This window comes from Gigantopelta aegis, chromosome 12, assembly GCF_016097555.1.
Source record: "Gigantopelta aegis isolate Gae_Host chromosome 12, Gae_host_genome, whole genome shotgun sequence".
Lineage (NCBI taxonomy): Eukaryota > Metazoa > Mollusca > Gastropoda > Neomphalida > Peltospiridae > Gigantopelta > Gigantopelta aegis.
The window spans coordinates 48,424,438-48,433,395 of NC_054710.1; positions in this window are offsets into that span (position 1 = coordinate 48,424,438).

The window sequence follows — 8,958 nt, forward strand, 5'->3', positions numbered from 1 at the left end:
TAGCCAAGAGTTCACTTCGATTTGATTTTTGTTTTCTCTCAATTAATTCTACTTAATGTACATATTTTACACATTTTTTTGCATATCACATTAAGTGCAGAAAGTTAACAAAAATGCTATGTTATTGTTGCTATATTGTTGTGCAGAAAGTTAACAAAAATGCTATGTTATTGTTGCTATACTGTTGTGCAGAAAGTTAACAAAAATGCTATGTTATTGTTGCTATAATGTTGTGCAGAAATGCTATGTTATTGTTGCTATAATGTTGTGCAGAAAGTTAACAAAAATGCTATGTTATTGTTGCTATAATGTTGTGCAGAAAGTTAACAAAAATGCTGTGTTATTGTTGCTATAATGTTGTGCAGAAAGTTAACAAAAATGCTATGTTATTGTTGCTATAATGTTGTGCAGAAAGTTAACAAAAATGCTATGTTATTGTTGCTATAATGTTGTGCAGAAAGTTAACAAAAATGCTATGTTATTGTTGCTATAATGTTGTGCAGAAAGTTAACAAAAATGCTATGTTATTGTTGCTATACTGTTGTGCAGAAAGTTAACAAAAATGCTATGTTATTGTTGCAATACTGTTGTGCAGAAAGTTAACAAAAATGCTATGTTATTGTTGCTATAATGTTGAAATTAGAACAGGGTTAGTATTTATATAATGGTATTGGAATGGACTGTACGGTACCTACCTTATGCATAAACATTGCCAGAAGCAGGAATAGTACTTTACATGAAATTGAGAAAAATCTACATTTCTATCTATTTGGGTCTAACCGTGTTGAAAAAAAAAGAGTTAAAATCTCTTATTGTCCAATGATTGCAAACGCCCCCACTCCCACCCACCAAATGATTAAAAGCTACCCCTAAAGAACTTAAAGCAGCAATGAAACAAATGTATCCAGCAAATCCTATGGCTCCCGGACTAGCACCAGTATTTCACCATTCATTATTTCTTTAACTAGATAGTGTTTGCATATTTTGTGTTCACATGTTAAAATAGTTTTCAAACTATATATGAATGGATACATGCCACTATTTAACATATATTCTACATGCGCACTAAAACTGATGATTGTATATAGCTACATTGTTCATGGTTACGTTTTCTTTAAATCAACTTTAAATTATTTGCATATTTTATTGTTACACTGTGTGCTTAACCTGGAGCCTAGCGTTCATTTTATTAGATAGTATTCTCATTTCATCCTACTTGATGTCAACCTCTTTATGAAGTACATACATTTAACAAACGTGTTGTTAGTGTGACCGGGAAGGGGCTAACATTCATACACTGGTATCAAAAGGTAATGTACGGTACCTACCCCATGAATAAACATTGACACAAGCAAAACTAATTATTTTAGTATGAGTACATTACAAGAAATGGTCTAAAATCTCTTGATGTATGCCTCATCTGACATATGAAGTACTTTCTGTACATTCTTTGGAAACTTAAACTGGAATTGTTAATAACACTGGCACCAAGCAGGCTTTTGGCAGAAACAACTCACCACCCTGCAGAATACTTCTCCCACCTGTTCTGTATAAAGCTGGTTCCTTGGATTGTAGGAAGATCTTCTCTTATGAGCTTGTCTTCCTCATCAATAGCTTTGTCTTACACATAAAACAGTTTTACATGCATCCCTGAGCCTTCCAATGCATTGTACAGAGCTTCTCTGTGGTGTAGATCTGTACCGTGGGTTACAATTTCATCTCCTTTCCTTTTCAGGGCTACCCCAACTCCATCCGCTGCACCTTTCCCATGCCCTGCTTTCAGAAAATTCCAATTTCGGTTACGAAATCCAAGATTCTTCAGTATGGGGCTAAAGGCATAGACATTTTTCTTACTCCTGTATTGCGTTGTTAGCCCATCGCTTATGTAATACAATGAATCCACCGTACTATGCTGAATCTTAAGGTCGAGAAGAACAGGTTTTAAATTGGCCCAAATTGCAGAAGGATCATGTTTGTTGCACTCTGATATGGATGCAAATGACGTCTTGAAATCAAACCCATAAATCATTCCAGTGTGCAATATAGCTTGTTTGTGTGAGGATCCAAATGTACACTTTGGATTTCCTTTGAGTTTTTAATGGTGTAATTTTCGGGGAAAATAAAATGAAGCACTGCCGTAATGTCCTTAGAGCGTTGTTTTGATGTGCTATATTATATATGTACTTGCGTGCCTTAGTCAAATTATTTAAAGTCAGTCACTAACTGATTAAGTGTCCCTTGCATTGTGTTTTAGTAGTGATTTGAAATGAGAGTATCTTTTCTTCACTTGACAAAAACGTCATTTTCTCTCTCTTTTCTCCTGTCCTGTTCTCCAAAAGACTCGTATGAGTCTGTATGGATCTCCCCCTGAATACAAGGTAAACACTCACGGTACATGCAACTCTTGCTGCCAATGCTGGGTAGAAATATTCGTTGTGTCAAAAACCTTCAGTCTATGCAATTTCTCAGCCTTGTATAGGAGATTCTCGTGAGTTTTACAGAGACACGCGTTCTTGTCACGCTCACGAAAACAGAATCCAGAATGGTCGAAAGTGGCAACAGAGAGAGTATGATATATGGCCATCAGAAAACTTGCTCATAAATTTTGAATGCAGATATTAAAGACTCTTACGAATCACTTCTGTTTCTTGACCTTGTGGTGGGTAATAGTTTCTTTCTTTCCAGAAGTAGACCGACTGTTATCATCCTGGCTGAAAAAAGGAACAATATTTTCTTTTATATGCTTAATAAGATTGACAGCTGCTGGTAGTGTTTTTGTGCAGTGATTGAACACCTGGTAAGGTATATATGTTGATTCTGATGCAATATGCAAAAGCCTGTACTTCTTTAGTAGCCTTGTGTGAAACATTTTGGCCAACAATCTGGAACCTTTTGATCGCCGATTATTCCTTATACTGTGATCATGAATGTTGTGAAGGAGTTTTTTGTACTTTTGAGAACAATTTGTCTCCACCTATGAATTGTTTAGTTATGGATCTTGGCGAGTTAGAGAACTTAACTAGCTGATGTTTAAGTCGACAATATTTAGTTCTGTATTTTTCTGAATTTCTTTCTTTCAAAAGGAGTTTAACCTTTAACTGTTTTACTTCTCGGTGGGCCTTTGCATGATCTCTTCTCGATCGTTTTCTCCCTCTCTGAAGAGAACTATTTCTGTTGGCATCTGAGTTATCAGAATGGTGAAAGAGAAGAGGAATTTAGTTTCTGAGGTATTCTTCGTGTTTCTCAGGATAATTTTTTAATGTTTGCATGTACCTCCTGCTCCTTTCCTTGTTTGACAATGCAGCCATCACTGAGATAGGAGCTGATAACTGCAACAACAATAGTGAACAGTGATCTCTACGGGCAGTCTTCACAAACTACAGAAAAGAGATTTTCGAAATTTTAAATTTATGATGTTCAGATTTAAAAGTCCGTTTTGTCCAATAGTTTTGATTGGGTTGTTCTGAAGCTTCGTACGATGATCCTCTGTGGCTGTCTCCATAAACTACTAGAGAGATATTGAAGAATTTTATGTATTTGTTAAATAATTTAAATTCAACATTTGAAAGTCTATGTTCTCCTTCAGTTGTGATCGAATAGTTTTGATAACTAACAGAGTAATATTTTGGAAGTTTGAAATTTTTAAAATTATTGTTTTAATTGTCATTAAAGTTTTAAAATGCAATTAAAAACTTAACATTGAAAAGTCTACTAATTATCAACTACTAGCGAAAGAAATTGAAAATTAAATACTGGAGCTCAAATGATTGACAGACCTGTTAAATAAGCAGTTCAATTTAATGGTGTTTTCATTTTATAAAAATATGTCAATAAACAAACAAAGATTAGCTTTAGATTATGATATTGCCGTTGTGTATTTCATTGTGTTACCTCGTTTCTTCAAATAAACCCTCAATTTTAATAGTGTTTGTCTTTGTTTATGAAGATATCAAACAAGCAACTGGCTTTTTATTTAGATATTGTTGGTGCTGGGGTCTCTTTAAACATTTAGTTTTTCTTTGTTCAAAGAAAGTACATGTATAAGATCAGTACCGCAGTTTACTACTACTAAAATAAAAAAAAAATAAATACAGTATACAGTAATTAAACACTAAAATTAACCCCTGGAAACCAGAAACCCCTCTACTCTGATTCACGTGACATATGGTGGACATGACCGGTTTGTCTGAACGTCCGCAACCTTTCTATTATTTGAAAGACTTTAATGAAAACAATGGCTTAAACTTGCAGTTAATTCTTGGTGTGTGTAGATAAAAGGTTTCTGGTGCCCAGAAATAAACCGAGGAAAGGAAATAGGGGTAAAACTGGTCTAAACTCCACACAAGTCAATATGGCTTCCACATTTAGTCCGTGAGCGACTGAGTCGTAATGAAGAGAGTGATACATCAGCAAATTTTGTGAGCTCTAACATTGAAACTAGTTTGAATCAGAGGTTACAACATTATCAGACTACTAACTCGCAGCCATACCAGGAATATCATATTAGCCATATATCAGCCATACCACTAATAGTGAAAGTATGTGCGTACGAACTCCACTTCGTGTGCCTATACCTGGTCCGGCGCCTACTCCTGTGTGTACACTGGTTGAACGATACCAGCAAACAGTTCCAGCAAATAATTTCAAATAGTATGCTGGATATTATACAGAGTACAGTCAATGAGCTGGACTTAAAAAGCGAGAAGTGAAAGTGATTATAATGTTAATCTGAAAACTAGAGTTGAAGATGTAGAGTTGAATCAACAGTTTATTCGGACTAAAATTGACATGCGGGACTGTAGCGTCCGAATATTTCACGAAGGATATAAACCTATTTCCTGAATATTTAGAGACTGCATTGGGTGAAAACAGTAGTTAACTCATACATTCGTGATTTGCAGTGTAGATATATTAGGGATAACTTGCAATTTTACTGAATATCAGAAACTGGTGTAAATAAAAACTGTATTAATATTATGCAAACATTCCTCAGTAAAAAAAGGAGCAGGAGGTGTGTGTGGGGGGATTGTTGAGATATCAGGTTCGGGAAGAAGTCCGAAAGAAAAGCCCTAATTTGAAGGGAACTAAATCTGTTGGTAATGAACAGTTTCTAAATAAAGAAAGAAAGAAATGTTTTATTTAACGACGCACTCAACACATTTTATTTACGGTTATATGGCGTCAGACATGGTTAAGGACCACACAGATTTTGAGAGGAAACCCGCTGTCGCCACTACATGGGCTACTCTTCCGATTAGCAGCAAGGGATATTTTATTTGCGCTTCCCACAGGCAAGATAGCACAAACCATGGCCTTTGTTGAACCAGTTGTGGATTACTGGTCGGTGCAAGTGGTTTACACCTACCCATTGAGCCTTGCGGAGCACTCACTCAGGGTTTGGAGTCGGTATCTGGATTAAAAAAAACCATGCCTCGACCTTCCCACAAGAGAACACCTTTTTAGTACTATGGAATTTACTACAAGTTAGTTATTTATGAGCCGATTGTATTTAAAATTGCATACAAATATAGTATCGTTTTGGTATTTCCAAAACACTTTTACTGTTTTTCTTACGTCAAACCAAACTGAAATACATACATACATACATACATACACACACACACACACATACATACATACATACATGCATGCGTCCGAATTTTGAGAGTGGGGGAAGGGGCATGCTCCCAGGACATTTTGAAAGCCTAAAACGAGTTTTCCTGGGATCTGAAACTTAAACATTGATATTTTAAAACAATGATTTTCGACTATTTTGTAGATTGTATTTTTGTTATTACGGTTATTTATTTATTTTGTTTTTAAGATAATGAAATTTTAGCACGCAACAGGAGTTAAGGGTATTTTGGCAATTGCTTATTATAACGTTAGTAACAGAAAAGGTACGTACATAAGCGTTAGAGAAGTGGTGGGTGGGGGTGGGGGAGGGGGCGGCAACTGCCCCCTAGTGCTGGAGAAAAACCTCAAATTTGGGGAAACATTATGGACATAATCGGGCAAAATGTGCTAACCTGAGACCTGTTTTACCATTTATTTCCATTCCACCTGCAAAATTAGTTGTCATCCATGTACAAATGCGCAGTGTAACCCTATATAGCTGTTTGGTAGTAATGGTAACATGAATAAATATTGTTATCCAGATTCGGGCATTTTCGTTTAATTCGGGCAATAACCAGCCTCCCCCCCCCCCCCCCCCCCAAACACACCTACAATAAAACAATGGCAGCCGTACGCCAATGCGTCAGAACTACATGTATGATCAGTTCCTTTAATAATGAACATATTTATGAAAAACGAAACACATTACTTTCTTAAAACTTGTACCATCACGAATCACCGCCAACATATGCAGCCTCTGTTAATAGTACATGTGTAGTAGAGTCGTTAAAGGTTTCCAATAAAAGAAATTGCACAAGGTAGGCCATTGCACCCCATTGCACTTTGGTCACTGATGCGTCATATCATCAAAATGTCATATGCATGATGGCCGTAAAACGTTTTGAAATACTAGGAAATAACCGATATTATAACGAAACTTCTATGCCAAAATGACTGAAGAATATTGCATGATACATCTGGAAGCCAGTGTCGATTTCAATCTCTATTAAAGACCAAGACCTGAACGGGATTTCTTTCTGTTGTTAATCTTTCATTTATTAGGTTGATAAATCAATGGAAGATGAACTGTTGGCAGTATCATGCAATATTTTCGAAGTCTACGAGATCACCAATATAGCAGAAATTACAATGAAACAATTTTGCTTCATACAGTGTCTTTTGTTTTGAGTTTGCCAGATTAGTTAAAATTTCTGAATCATGTACACTGCAGATTTGTTAAAGGGAATGCTAAATGACGAAAACCAGCAAATATTGTTTTATGGGAGAGTTGCAAACAGTTACAGTCAAGTATTAGTGCAATATTAAAAAAAAAAACCAACAACCAGAAAACAGCTTTTGCGGGAGGGTGCGGCCGAACCCGCCTTAAATACGGGCCTGTAAAGGGTTAATAATAACATTTATAGATAGATCGTTTAGTTAGAACAAGTGTTTTAATTTTATTTTTAATACAGATACGTTACCATGTGACATCAGCTATGCAATCGGCCACTGTTTGTCACTTGCATAGAAAATAGTTTGGAGTAACATTTGGCAGAAAAATTGTAGTCTTTATTTTGGCAATAAAAATATATTACTAATTTATTCATCACAATGTGTCATTGATTTTATGGAACATTTATCCAGATTAAGATGGAATATTTCTTATATTAAACACGTAATTAAATTAATTTGTTTCAAATATATATATATATTTATGTCCTAATTAGGCATATCTTTCAACAAAACAAACGCCTGTTTTGTACTAAAGACGCCAACCATGGATACTTCTTTATGTTACATGTTACTGAAAGACAGTATGTAACGTATATGTTGTTTACCGTAATGGGTTCTGTCGTGTATATTAAGTTATTTTAGAAAATATGGCTTCCAAGATGCAACCCTGTCAGATTCTGTTCACTAAGACATGTAACTGTCAAAATAACAGACAATGATCTACATTCTACAAACTTCATTTTTTGTTGGGGGTTTTTTCTTCTATTTTTGAAATACACACTTAGTGAAGAATGGGCCTGTATAGCTTCTTTAATTTTTCGGATTGAATCGGGTCTATCAGTAACAAACGCGATAGCATTCTAGCGACTGTATCTAGTGTCGAACAAAATGACCACTAATATTAACTTTGAGATTGTCAAAGAATGCAAATACATAGCCTCATTGGGCTCACGCGAAGCAGCTACAATTAGACTGTTTTAGCTTAACATCCTTTTTGCCTATCACAACAGCATGTATCATGTATGACGAACATGCACCGCTGTGTGCGAGATCTCGTGCCACGGTCGCGAGAAAACCATATTGTCGTTACTATGAATATATAGAATACTATACGAGTTTTCGCTAGATATCATTTTTACGAAACAATGAACTTATCAAATGTATCTGACCTAACGAGCGGGGAACTTTGATTGATTATGTTTATGTTTATGGTGGATCCATAAATCGATGCAGCGAAAATGGAACCGATAAAATCACAGCGGTTTTCTTTGGACTCTGTTGTCGTTAAATTAAAGGGACATTCCCGAGTTTTGCTGCATTGTAAGCCGTTTTCGACTAATAAAATATTTCTACGATTAAACTTAAATATTAAATATATTTTCTTGTTTAGAATATCAGTGTCTGTATATTCAATGTGTTTCTGATCTTCTTAATATTTGTAAGAAGCCCAAACTGGAGTTTGTCTACAAATAATTTCATATTTTTTAGGAAATAAAATGAATTTTAACCTAGTACTAATATTATAACGATCAGAAACACGTTTAATATACAGCCACTAATATTTTATGCAGAAAAAGTATATTTGATATGTAATTACAATCATTAAAAATTTCTGTTAGTCGATAACATCTTAAACATTGCAGCAAACTCAGGAATGTCCCTTTAATAACTTGTACCTCTAACTAGGGCCAGTGGAGGAGGAACTTTCGTTACTCAGTTGTCGATGTTGTACTGTGGATACATTGCTGTAGTTATTTATCACTGGCGTAGGAAGCGGGGTAGGGTGGGGGTGGGGGACAAGGGGGCATGTGCTCTCCCCCCCCCCCCCCCCCTACACACACACTTTTCATATATTTTGCTTTATGTTTGCTTTATAATAGTGTAAAAGTGTGTAAATATAACAGTGTGCCCCCTACCCCCACCTTTTGGCACCTTCCGACGCCGCTGTTTATACTTTGCACGTTTCGATGCCCAGACATTTGCATTTTTGCAGTCTATGGGACAATATTTTCTCTAAGTGGTATCTATTCCAGAGCATGTTTTTGTTTGGCGTTCGTTATATTCCATAAACTCTTTGCCATCTGAATCCACTTTAAGGGTGACATCGCC